Source organism: Symphalangus syndactylus, chromosome 10 (genome assembly GCF_028878055.3).
Source record: "Symphalangus syndactylus isolate Jambi chromosome 10, NHGRI_mSymSyn1-v2.1_pri, whole genome shotgun sequence".
NCBI classification, from domain to species: Eukaryota; Metazoa; Chordata; class Mammalia; order Primates; family Hylobatidae; genus Symphalangus; species Symphalangus syndactylus.
In genome coordinates this window covers 96000748-96017267 of record NC_072432.2, presented here as the reverse complement: position 1 = coordinate 96017267, position 16520 = coordinate 96000748, and the positions used below count along the sequence as shown (strand labels likewise).

At 38.6% G+C, this 16520-nt stretch overlaps 1 protein-coding gene across 12 annotated transcripts in view; it reads left to right on the top strand.

Moving 5' to 3' along the window:
- The window catches only part of PLS1 (plastin 1), a 134995-nt gene that overhangs the window by 42390 nt on the left and 76085 nt on the right, over positions 1-16520 (top strand). For 2 of the 12 annotated variants that reach the window (XM_063611296.1, XM_063611297.1), the window contains exon 2: positions 3905-4070. The exons of the other annotated variants lie outside the window; for them this stretch is intronic. The gene's annotated coding sequence lies outside the window, so the exon portion shown is untranslated. The remainder of the gene's footprint in view (positions 1-3904; positions 4071-16520) is intronic. 12 annotated transcript variants of the gene reach the window in all.

The window sequence follows — 16520 nt, the reverse complement described above, 5'->3', positions numbered from 1 at the left end:
TACTTTCAAAAACTGAAAACTTTAATATTAAGTAAAACTATATATAGCAAATACCAATTTTGTTTGGAAAATTGTATATTCATACACATGTGCATAGAAGAAAGATTGAAAATTTATAACATTTTGGCCTTGGTTATTTCTGAATGGTATGCTTGAGAGCAATTTAGATTTTATTATTTTCCAAATACTTTTAATTCTGCATATTGCTTTTCAACAATCAGAAAATAACCACACAGGATCCATTTTTTAAAAGGACACATAGGGCAGATAATTGTTTTTTCCTGTGAAGTGAAGTCCTGGGGGAAATCAGACAGAGCAAATACATGTTTTAGTCAAGAGCTTAGCAGAACTCCATGTAACAGCAGCAGGACTACAGCCATCCATAAGTGGTCTCCTTGAAATAATGGAATTTTCAGTGCAAAAAACATTAATGTCACCTCATCCAACTTTCTATGTAGGAATTCCCAAAGACAACAGCCTGTGCACCTCCAAAATTGACTGAGCTTTTGGACACACAGGTCCAGTGTTCCAGGTGTAGAACCTCACTGTTCCAGTCCGGGTTGTCTCTGGACCACGTGGACAGAATATTTCCTTACATTCGTGCAGAATTTGTCTTCTGGTATTTCTGCCAGTGGTCCTAATTCTACCGGCTTGTGGCCATAAAGAGCAAGAATAAGCCGTCTTCAATACAGATGTCCTTTAAAATATTTAAATGTGAGTGTGTATTTTTAACATTCATTGAGGTATAATTTAGATATGCTAGACTGTACCCATTTAAAGTGGACAACCGGCTGTGTTTTGACAGGTATATACATCCACAAAATCACCACCACAATCAAGACGTAGAACACTTTTTTCCTCCAAAGCCTCCTTGTGTATTCTGCTTTCCATCCCTCCTTTCACCCTGTTCCAAGCAACCTTTGTTCTGCTGTCACCATAGGTTAGTTTGTATTTTCTAGAATTTCCATAAATGGGATCATACAGTACTGTATGTACTTAAAAAAAAAACTGGCTTATAAAAGTCCTTAACTTTTTCTTTCACTTTATGAAGCAATTTTATAACATCCATTCTTTACCTTTATGGAGCCATCATAAAAGACGTTTTAGACTTTCCCTTCAGATAATTAACCAGACAGTGAAAATGCATTATACATTTTATAAGTGAAACTGTTCTTGCCTCACTTAAATGGTAGTATTGGACTATAACCCTTGGGGCATCTTCTGGTTTTAATACTGTGTAATACTATAACATGTTTTCAGTTACTATTCAAAGATAATTTTGGATATTTGCTTGAAATTAGTCCAGTGACTCTAATTCAGTAAGATGTTAGGGTTTGTTTGTTTGTTTTTGGTTTTACAATTTCCTGATTATTTCTGGGAATTAATTCTTCATGATTTTTTACATGATGAAAACAATATTGCCGTTTTCTCTTCTTTTTTAAGAGATGGGGTCTTGCTGTATTGCCCAGACTGGAATGCAGTGGCTATTCACAGGAGTTATCATAGCACGCTACAGCCTTGTACTCCTGGGCTCAGGTGGTCCTCCTGCCTCAGTCTACCAAGTAGCTGGGATTATAAGCACATACCACTGTGCCCAGCTCAACATTGCCATTTTAAAATTAAAGTGGCAAAGGAACATTTATAAAAAGAATATGGAAGCTCATAGGGTAGTCCCATTCCATAGGAAGAAAACCTGCTTGGGTAAAATCTAAGGGGTAAGGTGAATACCACAATATATTTTAAGCTCCCCAGCTATAATCAAATAGAAATGATGATGACATCCACATTTTTGCCTCTTGATTTTTTTATGGTTCTAAACCACACCCATGTTGCAGATTGGCCTTTCTACTGAGACTAAGTTCCGTCAAGATTAAAATCTGTAGTAATAGGCAGAACACTTCAGTATGGAATTGCTTCTTTTCTTTGGTCAAACGCTAACTTTGGCAGAGGATAGACACAGCTTAGGAAGACTGAATTTTAAGTCTTCTGAATTGTTTTTCTGGACTTCCAAATCTCAAGTGATAAGACCAGCAGAAGCAGGTATACAAAAATTTCTCTCTGTCAATAGCAGTAAGACAGCCTCGGATTCCAGGCTGCTTTTTCATATAATTGTTAAATTGAGATAAACACCCTCATAGTACTTCTTTTTAAAATGCATTATTGCTTTGGGACTGTAGATGGCTTTGCATAATCAATGTAAATAGGAACCTTGGTGTGAAGATAATATAATTCTTAATTATCTCTTCATTTTTCTGTTTGAAAACTTTCGTCTGTAAGCACCACTGGTTAGAGAAGAAAGGACTGTTTTGGTTTATTCAGGGTTGGATAAAAATATTAGACTCATAATTCTTGATTGGGCTTTGGTTTTCCTTTCAGAAATGGATATAAATTATTAGGAAAATGCTAAAGTGACTGAATGTACTCTTTCTGTGCCATCTAGAATGTGTGTGTATTATTGCTTGGAAACTTGATGCTTTCAGTCTGATGGAAACAGCTCTTCCAGTCTACAGTTTAATTGTGGATAAGCAAAACTCCGCTTTTTTCTAGAGAAATTTCACAGATTATAAGACATAGTAATAGAGGATATCTCCAGTACTAGGAATGTGTAAGATTCTATTTAAGCATCTGGAGTCTGAAGAAAATATCTAAATGGAAATAAATTCTTTATCATTATATTTGTTCTTCAGCATTTCCAAGTACCAAAATGTACTTGGGGATAGCAACTTTGCTTAAAAGCTTTTCACTGTTTCATTGAATTCGGGAAGGGCCTGAAAGCTTTCAGAAAGATAATTTTCTTATAAATAGTGTACAAATGAGCAAGTTGCTCTTAAACATTTTTAATGGTTTCTGAGGCTGGCCAAAAAACTCTGTATCCTTACCCTATGCAGCCCTAGAAGCTGTAGCAGCCTTACCTTAAGTTCTTTTCTTAGTAAAGCAGAAAATGAGCCGTTCCCACCCTGTGTAAAGCTGAGAAGATCTTGAATGATGCATGTTGAGGAAACTTGGATACTGATACTGCTGGCAATTTACATAGGTCCCAGTGCCAAAGAATTAAAGACTCTTGAGTTTTTTTAAAAGAGGCCAGCTTTTAAAAAGTTAAGTATGTTTTCTTTTTGCAGTGACCTGAGCTCTTAAACCTAAGTAGAGAATTAAGACTTGCTCAGCTTTGTGAAGCAGTGAACTTATTTGTATGCACCATAGAATACTCTTGTTAGAGAAGTGAACACATTATGACCAATTAACCATGGAAAGTGAGTGCCATGGGAAAATTTTACATAGTTAAAACAAAACACATAGTTTTCTTAGGAACTGGAATTGCCTTTCCTATATTATACCTGGAGTCCAACAAAGGCTATGCCTTTGTGCCAGTCCTTTTACAATGAATCAACCAATTGCTCAATTGTATTCTTGTGGAGGAGGGGGATAACATTCCTTTATGATCCCAGTTTAGATCAGTTTACCACCCAAAGCATGATATTTGATTACCCTTATTCGGTGTCTTTGCGTAGCTACAAATGTTACTAATGGTGTGGCCTTGTCTGGCCATTAAAAGAAAGTGTGCCTCTGATGACTTAACAGTCAGTGCTGTAAAAGGCACTATTGCTTGGAACCCTGGAAATACGAGCCCAAAGAGAATAGAGCAGCACTTTGGGGTTAGGGATAAACTGCAGAAACAAACCTCTTAAACTCCCGAATATGCCACTGAGTGCCTGACTGCCTATTTTTTCTTCTAAGTGCTGATTTTAATCTCTAAAGCTCCCTGAGTCTGGGCCTCAATTGCTTTAAGAATTATAAAAGTTTAGCTACCGTTTCTGACTATGTTCTTCTATTAGAATTGAGGTTTCTAGGATTCCCTCTTTCTCTTTCCTTCCGAATGTTTCCAACTCAATTCTCGGTATTACAGGAAAAACGTGCTGTCGGAAGCTGCTAAATTCTTATTCCTATACCTACTCCAACTGAGGTGGGAGGTCGAGATTCTTCTCCTTTTCAGATGTTGGAGAGGTAGTCCCCAGGCTTCTGGAATTTTTAGCTCATCAGTAACAACAAGTTGTGCATATACTACTTGCCAGGTCTGTATTTTTAATTTTTATATACTAAATGTATATGTTATACGTGTTCTACTTAATGTGTAGGTTATATATACTAGGGTATATATGAAAATAAATGCTGCTGGATGTGGTGGCTCATTTCTGTAATCCCAACACCTTGGGAGCTGAGGCAGGTGGATTGCTTGAGCCCAGGAGTTCAAAACCATCCTGGGCAACATGGCAAAACCCTGTCTCTACTGAAAATACAAAAATTAGCTGGGTGTGGTGGCATACGCCTGTAGTCCCAGCTACTTGGGAGCCTGAGGCAGGAGGATTGATTGAGCCCAGGAGTTTGAGGCAGCAGTGAGCTGTGATTGTGCACTGCACTCCAGCCTGGATGACAGAACAAGACCCTGTCTCAAAAAAGAATGAATGAATGAATGAATGAATAAATGAAATCATGCATGCATGCTACTCAGGAGGCTATGTCTTGCTATGTTGCCCAGGCTGGGATTACAGGCATGAGCCACCAAAACTAAACTTAGGATAAGAAGGGGAGCTCATAGAGATTGTGGCGGACTCCTTTTTTGCTAGGGGACTGCTACTTCCTCCCAAGTAGAGCACAGACAGATCAGGAGTAAATAAGGCATGGGACATAGTTTTAGCAACAAGAAGAGTGAGGACGATGGAAAATCAGGAAGAGAGCATCTTAGCAAACACAATATGTTAATAAGCAATGAGACATGGATTTGTTAGGGAGGATGGAGGGGGAGGAGTCTAGAGCAAACTGCCTCGCTGCTGCTGTTTGAGTGCTCTCTATATCACTAATATTGTGCTGGGTGCTTTTTGTACTTTATCATTTCATCCTGGCAGCCAATCATAAAGTGGGATTTAAGATGAGAAGACTAAGGCAGACAGGCATTAAATGAAAAAAAGATAAAATAAGATGATTTTTTAAATCTATTGTTAATTGGAAAGACTTTATCATATCATTAACTAATATCTCATAGTACAATATATACACAAGATACTGTTTATTATTAATGAGTGAGTATAAAGTTGTATTTTATATAATCTCGATAATTTTGACTTTTTTGCCCAACATGTGATCACACTGCTCCTCTTTTGTTTTCTGTTGTAGCTGGTAAAGAGTCCTACTAAGATTAGAGGTGTGTGTTCTACTGTTTTCTTATGCTTATATGATTTGTATTTTTTACAGTCTCCAATTGCTTTGCAGACATATTTTTAAAGCTACTTGCTTATTTACTGAGTGTAGCTTTGGTATCAACTGGGTTATATAATCTGTTAATCCACTCCACCAGGCATGTACAAACTGTAGAACATCACAAATGCTGGAAGTGAAAAAGGAAAGACAGTCACTGTCCAGGCTCTTCTTTGTGGAACGTCTGTTCCTCTCTTGTGATATCCCTTGAACCGTTTGTGTCATGGGATCTTGTCATAAGGACCAAGTTAGGATTCTACTGAAAATATACACATTAAATATTTGTAAAGCTAATTTTGTTTCCTTACTTTTAGTTTTAAAAATAAACATAGTTCTAATATTTACTTCCTACACTCTGGTAGAGATCATTGTTCTTGGTGACTCTTGTCTTCTGAGTAGACAAGGATGTGACCTCAGTTTTCTCATCTGTTAAACAGGGAGTTGGACTAGATGACTTTTTAGGTGTTTGGGAAGGGGATTTTTTTTTTAACCACATTTAGTTTTGTACCTACTTTTTTGTACTGACATATGCCTGCTAACTCATCCTTCTAAGTAACACTCACTGGTTGGAAGTTTCTGTAAGGAATAATGTTCAGAAATAGGAGTGACATATTAAGGTTTGCTTTTTAAGTCAAGATTTTGGAAATATCTGTTACACCCAAAATGGAGCTTGAAAAGCTTTATTACTCTCTAAGGCCCATCCAGTTTAAATTCTACCCTCTCAGGAAAATTTTTGTCAGACCCATATTTGAAGTATCTGCTATCTGTTTTTTTTTCTTCTATAGAATTCTGCTTCTACATTAATCAGTAGACTTGAATTATGGTTATATGTGTACATGTTTGCTTTTTATGAGGCACAGCTGTTTATTGTTTGTTTTGTTTTTAAGACAGTGTCTCGCTCTGTCACCCAGGCTGGAGTGCAGTGTTGCTATCAGGGCTCACTGCAGCCTCGACCTCCCAGGCTCAAGAGATCCTCCTGAGGAGCTGGGAATACAGGCATGTACCACCATGTCCCGTTATTTTTTTTTCAGACCTTTTTTTTTTTTTTCAGTAGAGACAGAGTCTCCCTGTGTTGCCCAGGCTGGTCTTGAACTCCTGGCCTCAAGCAATCCACCTACCTTGGCCTCCCAAAGTGCTGCAATTACAGGTGTGAGCCACCACGCTGGGCCAATCATATTTTAATTTTTAGAAAAAAATGAGGATTTGGAGTTGTTAGAATTGAGAAAGTAAAAAGAACCATGTACAGAAAGAATTGTTTTGTAAACCTCTACACTGAGTCATCTGATTTCAATGTCTACATAAAAGAAGCTCAGAGCTGTTTCTTGAATATCATGTAGAAAGATGATACCTTGGTTCCCTTGAGAAACTGATTCATGACGTCATTGCTTTTGGCCATTCAAGAGTCAGTGTGGTTTACTGAAAGGAACATGGAACTGGGACTCGGGCACACTGAAAATACTGCCAGCTTTGACACTTCCTAGTGGATGATCTAGGCTGTTTAGCTTGATCTCTCTGAATCTGTTTCCTTATATGTGGAAATGGGAATAAAGACGGGTCCCAGAACTGTAAATGTAGGGTGTGTGTGTGCATGTGCATGCAGTGTACATGTGTGCATGCATATGTGTATGTGTATAAATTTATGTAGTGTATAATATTATTTTGCCATTTTACATATGAGGAAACAGCTAATAATTCTATAATATGTAATATTCAGTCCTGTTCCTTAGCTCACTGGGCTGATGTGAAAGTCAGATGTGATAATACATCTGAAAGTGCTTTATAAATTAGAAAACACTTAAATGTGAAATGTAGTTTACCTTGGTAATGGCACCTGTTACTTATAATATCATGGTGGTCTTCCTTAGTCTTTGGTTTTAGGCCACCACGAAGAATCACTTTCAGACTTATTTCTTTCTTTCACAACATTTGTCATTGTTATTAGCTGAGAATGAAATCTCTAGTGAATTTGTCCTGAGACATTCATACTACCTTATGACTTAATGAAAAAACCCATCACTTTGGAACAGACAAACAAAAAACACTGGGTCAGCCGATTAATGCTATTTTAAGTAATGAAGTTAACTAAAGTAAAATATTCTAAGATTTTGAAAGTTGTATAGAGTCAAATTAACTCTGTAAGCAGAATGACGAAATTCTCTTATGGCAGGTCCAGAGGGGAAGCTTCCTGGAAGGGGAAGCCTTAGATTGAATAGTGATAATGTGGACTTGTTTCACACACTTGTTTCAAGTTTGTTTCAATATGACTCTAGTTGTTTTGATATTAATGTGTGCCTACTAGCTGAGTTGTATTGGGCAAGTTAGTTAACCTTAGTGAGCTTGATTTTATAAGTAAAAATAGATATAACAACTGCTACTTTTGGGGGCTGTTTTAAGGATTGGAAATAATTTTTTTTTTTTTTTTGAGACATAGTCTCACTCTGTCACCCAGGCTGGAGTGCAATGGCATGATCTTGGCTCACTGCAACCTCTGCCTCCCAGGTTCAAGCAATTCTCCTGCCTCAGCCTCCTAAGCCTGAGTAGCTGGGATTACAGGTGCGCACCACCATGCCTGGCTAATTTTTGTATTTTTAGTGGAGACGGGGTTTCACCATGTTGGCCAGGCTGGTCTCGAACTCCTGACCTCGTGATCTGCCCGCCTCGGCCTCCCAAAGTGCTGGGATTACAGGTGTGAGCCACCATGCCTGGCCGGATTAGAAATAATTTATATAAAGTTCCTGGCACGTATTCATCAGAGTTCTGATTAGCACACGTGTGTGAGGAAACTAACTGGAGACCTGGGAAAGAACTGTCAGGAAGGATTAGAAGGAATAGTGCTTAGCACTCACACAGACCAGGAATAGTGCCAGTTCTTACCAGCCACACGGTAAAAAACCATGTAGTAATGTACAGGTTATTGGGTACTCAGAGGCCTCTTGCCTCGATAATGGGAAATAATTAGCCCACAGACAGTGTGGTTTCTCAACCTCAGTACTATAGGAATGTTAGACTTGATAATTCTTTGTTTTAAGGGGATCTCCTGTGTATTATATGAAGTTTAGCAACGTCCCTGGCCTCAACACACTAGATGCCAGTGATACCTCCTCTTGTGAAAGTAAAAAATGTCTCCAGATATTGCTAGATGTCCTCTGGGGAGCATAGTCATCTCCTGTTGAGAATCAGAGCCCTCAACTCACTTCTGTGCTGGTCCTGCCTAATGAAGCTTAAAAGCAAGACCTAAGGGTCAAACTCTTTCCAAGTAATTTAACTGCATCCAAGAATAAAGATCAAGAATGGTTATAGGACTTCCCCCCACCTACAGAAACAGAAAAAAATATTTTAAAATTTTGGCCTGGCAAGGTGGCTCACACCTGTAATCCCAGCACTTTAGGAGGCCGAGGCACGTAGATCACTTGAGGCCAGGATTTTGAGACCATCCTGGTCTCATGGTGAAACCCTATCTCTACTAAAAAGACAAAAACTATCCAGGCGTGGTGGCAGGTGCCTGTAATACCAGCTGCTCAGGAGGCTGAGGCGGGAGGATTGCTTGAGCCCAGGAGGCAGGGGTTGTAGTAAGCTGAGATTGCACCAGTGCACTCCAGCCTGGGCAACAGAGTGAGACCCTGCCTCAAAAACAAACAAACAAACAAACAAACAAAAAACTTTAAAATATAAAATCCTGGCTGGGTGCAATGGCTCATGCCTGTAATCCCAGCACTTTGGGAGGCCGAGGTGGGCAGATCATGATGTCAGGAGTTTGAGACCAGCCTGGCCAACGTGGTGAAACTCCATCTCTACTAAAAATGCAAAAATTAGCTGGGCATGGTGGCGAGTGCCTGTAATCCCAGCTACTCAGGAGGCTGAGGTGGGAGAATTGCTTGAAACCAGAAGGCGGAGGTTGCAGTGAGCCAAGATCATGCCACTGCTCTCCAGCCAGGGCAACAACAGCAAAACTCTGTCTCAAAAAAGAAAAAAATCTCAAGCAACCTTGAATATCCAAAGCAATCTTGAAAAAAATTAAGTTAGGCTGGGCGCGGTGGCTCAAGTCTGTAATCCCAGCACTTTGGGAGGCTGAGGCGGGCGGATCACGAGGTCAGGAGATCGAGACCATCCTGGCTAACACGGTGAAACCCCGTCTCTACTAAAAATACAAAAAATTAGCCGGGTGTGTTGGCGGGCGCTACTGTAGTCCCAGCTACTCGGGAGGCTGAGGCAGGAGAATGGCGTGAACCCGGGAGGCGGAGCTTGCAGTGAGCCAAGATCGCGCCACTGCACTCCAGCCTGGGGGACAGAGCGAGACTCCGTCTCAAAAAAAAAAAGAAGAAAAAAAGAAAGTTAGAGAGTATACACTTCCTGCTTTCAAAATATACTACAAAGCAGCAGTCTGATATCAACATGATATAGTACTGGCATAAAGACATATATATAGACCAATGGAACAGAATAGAGAGCATGTAAATAAACACACACACACACACATATATATAGAGGGAGAGTCAAATGATTTTTGACAAGGGTCCCAAGACTTACACGATGGGGCAGAGACAATCTGTTCAACAGATGGTGTTGGAAAATTGGATATCCATATGCAAAAGAATGAAGTTGAGACTGGGCATGGTGGCTCATGCCTGTAATCCCAGCACTTTGGGAAGCCAAGGCAGGTGGATCACCGGAGCTTAGTAGTTTGAGACCAGCCTTAGCAACATGGGAAAATCCTGTCTCTATAAAAAATACAATAAAAAGTCCGGCATGGTGGCTCACGCCTGTAATCCCAGCACTTTGGGAGGCCACGGTGGGCGGATCACTGGAGGTCAGGAGTTGGAGACCAGCCTGACCAACATGGTGAAACCCTGTTTCTACTAAAAATACAAAAATTAGCCAGCTACTTGGGAGGCTGAGGTAGGAAAATCGTTTGAACCCAGGAGGTGGAGGTTGCGGTGACCCGAGATCGTGCCACTGCACTCCAGCCTGGGAGACAGAGTGAGACTCCATCTCAAAAAAACAAAAACAACCAAAAAATCCCAAAGCTGGCGTGGTGGTATGTGCCTGTGGTCCCAGCTACTTGGGAGACTGAGGTGGGAGAATTACTTGAGCCTGGGAGGTCGAGGGTGCAGTGCGCCAAGATCATGCCACTGCAGTCCAGTCTGGACAACAGAGTGAGACCCTGTCTCAAGAAAAAAAAAAAAAAAAGTTGAACCTTATACCATATGCAAAAATTAACTCAAAATGGATTAAAGACCTAAATGTAAAACCTAAAACTCTTAGAAGAAAACATTGGGTGAAAGCTTCAGGACACTGAATTTGGCAATGATTTCTTGGATATGGCATCAAAAACACAAGCAACAAAAGCACAAATAGACAAATGGGACTTCATCAAACCAAAAAACTTCTGCGCATCAAAGGAAATAATCGTTAGAGTGAAAAGGCAACCTTAGGTGTGGAAGAAATTAGTAAATCATATGACTGATAAAGGGATAATATCCAGAATATATAAAGAAGATCTATAATTCAGCAACTAAAAACAACCTAATTAAAAAGTGGGCAAAAGATTGGAGTAGATGACATTCCAAAGATGACATACAAATGGTCCGTAAGCATATAAAAAGATGTTCAATATCACTACAAATGGTCCTTGACTTACAGTGGTTCAACTTACAATTTTTTAACTTTATGATAATGCAAAAATTGTACACATTCAGTACACTCCTCCACTTACGATGTGGTTATATACAAATAACCCTATCACAAGTTGAAAATATAAGTCAAAAGTGAGTTTTCTATGCACTTTCATCATCAGGATATAACATGATTGTAAGTTGAAGAACATCTGTATTCACAAGAGAAAACAAATGTGCATCAAAATCATAATGACATATCACCTTATGCCCATTGGGATGACCAATAGCAAACAAACAGAAAATTTAAAAAGTGTTGCTGAGGGGATGCAGAGTAATTGGATCCCTTTTGAGAATGTAAAATAGTGCAGCCATTATAGAAAGCAGTATGGAGGGCCCTCAAAAAATTAAAAATAGAATTAACATATGATCCAGCAATTCCACCTCTAGGTATATATTTGAAAAAATTTAGAGCAGGATCTTTTTTTTTTTTTTTCTCCTGAGATGGAGTCTTGTTCTGTCACCCAGGCTGGAGTGCTGTGGCATGATCCCAGCTCACTACAACCTCTACCTCCTGGGTTCCAGTGATTCTCCTGTCTCAGCCTCCTGAGTAGCTTGGATTACGGGTACACGCCACCACACCCAGCTAATTTTTTTATTTTTAGTAGAAACGGGGTTTTACCATGTTGGCCGGGCTGGTCTCAAACTCCTGACCTCAGGTGATCCACTTGCTTTGGCCCTCCAAAGTGCTGGGATTACAAGCGTGAGCCACCGTGCCCGGCCTAGAGCAGGATCTTAAACAGATATTTGCATATCCATGTTCATTGCATCATTAGTCACAACAGCTAAGACGTGGAAGCAAACCACATGTCCACTTGCAGGTGACTATATGAAGGAAATGTGGTATAGAAATACAATGGAATATCATGCAGCCTTTAAAGGAAGGAAATCTTGTCATGTTCATCCATGCTACAACATGGATGAACCTCAAGGACGTTTTGCTAAGCAAAATAAACCAGTGACAAAAGTACAAAGACTGTATTATTCCACTCATATGAAGCATGTAGAGTAGTCGAAATCACAGAAACAAATTAGAAAGGATTGCCAGGGGCTGGGGAGAGGAGAGAGGGGAAATTAGTGTTTAATGGGTATAGAGTTTCAGATCGGCAAGATGACAAAGTTATAGAGAACTGTTGCATGACAATGCAATATAATCAACACTACTGAAATGTATACTTAAAAATGGTTAAGAAGGCTGGGAGCAGTAGTTCACACCTGTAATCCCAGCACTTTGGGAGGCCGAGACAGATGGATCACCTGAGGTCAGGAGTTCAAGATCAGCCTGGCCAATATGGTGAAACTCTGTCTTTACTAACAATACAAAAATTAGCTGGGAATGGTGGCAGGCACCTGTAATCCCAGCTACTCGGGAGGCTGAGGCAAGACAATCACTTGAACCTGGGAGGTGGAGGTTGCAGTGAGCCAAGATTGCACCATAGCACTCCAGCCTGGGCGACAAGAGCGAAACTCCATCTCAAACAAACAAAACAAAACAAAACAAAAAACACGGTTAGGATGGTAAATTTAATGTTACGTGTTTTTTACCACAACAAAAAAAGTTATAGGAATACAAAATTGTTACCCAGCAAAGTAAACTTTACAGTGTCTTTCATCCAGTAAAAAATTACTAGGCATGCAATGAAGCAGGAAAATATTACCCATAACTAGAAGGGAAAATCTATCAATCAAAACTGACCCAGAACTAACACAGTTATTAGACTTTTCAGACAATGGCATTAAAATGTAATTAGAGCTATATTACATAAGCTTAAGAGAGTTAAGTGGAGACATAGAAAATATTTTAAGAGACCGAATTCAAACGTCTAGAGATAAAAACTATAGCACTTGAGATGAAAATACACTGGACAGGATTAAAGGCAGATTAGACATTGCAGAAGAAAAGATTAGAGACCTTGGAGACATAACAATGGAAGCTGTCTAAAATGCAACAAAAAGGAAAGAACTACAAAAATACTTAAAATAGCAGTAATCTGCATGATAACTTTAAGAGGTCTAATATTTGTGTACTTAAGTTCCCTGAAGGAGGAGGGAGGAACAGAAAAAATATTTGAAGAGATCATGGCTGAAAAAATTTTCCAAATTTGATGAAACCTATCAACCCAAAGATCCAAGACGCTCAGTGAACCCCAAACAAGAGCTCTATGAGGAAAACTACATCAAAGCGTAATCGTTTTGTTTAAATCCACTGATAAGGATACAATTCTAAAAGAAACAATACACATTACATAAGAAGAAAGGTAAAAATGATGTAGATGTCTTTTGCTTGTATTCAATTGAAGTCTTAACTGTACTTGTGGATTTGTCTACTTCTCACTGCAGTGCTGTTAAGTTTTGCCCAAGATGGTGTAGTATAGATAAGATAGTGGAGGAACATCATTAAGATAGTAAAAGAAAAACAGTCAACCTAGAATTCTACACCCAACAAAAATATACTTTAAAAAAAAAAGATGAAATAAACACTTTTTAGACACATGAAAACTGAAAGAACTCATCCCCAGCAGCCTTGTCTGACAGATGTTAAAGGAAGTCCTCAAGGCAGAAGGAAATACAGGTCTGTACAAAGAAGAGCATCAGAAATGGTGCTACATGAGTAAACAGATAAGATTTCTTATTGTTTAAACCGTTTTAAAATCCAGTTGTTTTAAATAAAAATAATAAAACATATGGGGTTTGAGGTGAATAATGGAAGCATACCATTGTAACTTTTTTTTTTTCTTTTAGAGACAGGGTCTCACTGTCACCCAGGCTGGAGTGCAGTGGTGCAATCATGGCTCACTGTAGCCTCCGAACTCCTGGGCTCATGTGATCCTCCCAACCTTAGCCTCCCAAGTAGCTGGAACTTCAGGCACATACCACCACACTGTAATATTCTTATGCTATATTTGAAATTGTGTAATAGTGCTTGAAGATAAGCTGTAGTAAGTTAAAAATGTGTATGCTATAAATCCTAAAGCAATTGCTAATATGACAAAGAATTATAACAAGACAAGAAAGGAGATAAAATGGAATTATAAATCATATTTGGGTAATCCAAAAGAAGAAAAAAGAGGAAAAAAGAAAACAAAGAACAAATGGGACAAATAGAAAACAAATAGCAGGAGGAAAAACTTAACCTTATCGATAATCACATTAAAGATTAATTGTCTACATATCTCAATTAAAAAGTAGAGATTCACTGGCCAACGTGGTGAAGTCTTGTCTCTACTAAAAATACAAAAAAAAAAAAATTAGCCAGGCATGGTGACGCGAGTCTGCAGTCCCAGCTACTCAGGAGGCTGAGGCAGAAGAATTGCTTGAACCTGGGAGGCGAAGGTTGCAGTGAGCTGAGTTCGTGCCACTGCACTCCAGTCTGGGTGACAGAGTGAGACTTTGTCTCAAAAAAAAAAAAAAGTTTGAATAGAGACATAACATGGTGATGAACTCTCAGTATTGTTCAGATGTCAGTTCCCCAGAATCAATCCTTAGGTTTACTGGAATTCCAGGCTAAATCACAGAAGGCTATTTTGGTAGAAATGGGCATCCTGATTCTAAAATTCATATGGAAATGTGAATGACCTAGAATGGCCCAAACTATTTTGGACAAAAATAACAGAATTGGAGAACTAGTGCTACCTGATTTCTAGAGCTTTGTGTGTGTGTGTGTGTGTTTTGTTTGTTTCTTTCTTCGTTTGTTTTTAAGAGACAGGGTTTTGTTCTGGTGCCCAGGCTAAAGTGCAGTGGCACCATCATAGCTCACTGCAGCCTTGACCTCCTGGGCTCAAGAGATCCTTTCACCTCAGCCTTTCAAGTAGCTAGGATAACAGGAGCATGCCATCACACCTGGCTAATTTTTTTTTTTTTTCCTGTGGCAATAGGGTTCTCACTGTGTTGCCCAAGTTGGTCCCAAACTCCTGGCCTCAAGATATCCTCCCACTTCAGCTACCTAAAGTGTTGTGATTGTAGGTGTGAGCCACCACACCCGGCCCCTCTAGACATTTTATAAAGTTACAGTAATTAACAATGTTGTATTTGCATAAAGATAGACATATGAATGGAACAGAATAGAAAGTCCATAAATAGGCTCACACATATGGACAACTGAATTTCAACAAAGATGCGAATGCAATTCAGTGGTGAAACAATAATTGCCCACAAATGGTGCTGGAAAAATTGGATACCCAGATGCAAAAAAAAAAAAAAAAAAAAAAAATTTCAAAGATACAACGCTAAAAGCATGGTCTATTATAGAAAGGGTTGATAAGTTGGACTTCATCAAAATGTAAAAGTTCTAGCATTTCAGATAAGCCATTAAGAGAATGAAATGACGATTCTCAGACTGGGAGAAAACATTTGCAAAGTATATCTCTAATAAAGCATCTATATCTGTAATGTGCAAACAACTCTCAACTCACTAAGAAAACAAAACGCACAATAAAATAATGGGCAAAAGATTTGGACAGTTAACCGAAGAAGATATATGGATGGGTAGATAAGCTCTTGAAAAGATGCTCTTCATCATTAATCATCAGAGAAGTGTAAATAACATACCATAGTGAGATAGCACTATTTGAATGGCCAAAATTAGAAAGTCGATCATACCAAGTGTTGGTGAATATGTGGAGGAACCCGAAATCTCATACACTGTTGATGGGACTGCAAAATGGTATAATTATTTTGGAAAACAACTTGATAGCATCTTAAAAAGCCAAATATACATCTACCACGATTTCCAGCCATTCTACTATAGGCATTTACTGAAGAAAAATGAATGTGTTTGTCCACACACAGACTTGCAGACAATAGTTCATAGCAGATTTTTTGTAATAACCAAAATCTGTGAACAACCTAAGTGTCTTCATGATTTATCCATTCAAAAGAACACCACTCAGAAATATAAAGGAATGAACTATTAAAACACACAACATAGATAAATCTCAAAATATTTATGCTGACTGAAAGAAGCCAGAAGGAAAGAGTATGTACACATGATTCTGTTTATATAAAACTCTCAAAAATGCATACTAATCTATAGTGACATTAAACACATCAGTGGTTGTCTGGGAACAGAGGAGAATGGGAAGGAGGGATTACCAAGGAGCATGAGGAATATTATAGGAATCATAAACATGTTCACTTTCTTAATAGTGACAGTTTCAAATATGTTCTAATATGTCAAAACTTCACATTTTATACGTTAAATATGTGCAGCTTAGCGTATGTCAATTATACCTTAAAGCTATTAAAAATCAATTTATAGTTTAGAAAAATGATAATGAAAAGCTTTAACATCATGGGAAAATACTTACAATGTAATATTCAAAGTGGATAGTTTTGTGTAAATTATGTTTTAAGAAAAAGCCTGTGAAAAGCCTATGAAGGAACAGTCCAAAAAATTGAGTGTAGTTTTCCCCTGTGTATATGTGTATGTGTATTCAGGATATGTAATTAAATATGGAAAAGTAGAAAGTTAAAGGTTATCCCGGATTTCATCATCTTGATTAATACTATTTATCTGTAGATAAACAGCATGCCAGGCCTGCCTCTCTCTATATCTATATCTATATCTATATCTATATCTATATCTATATCTATAGATAC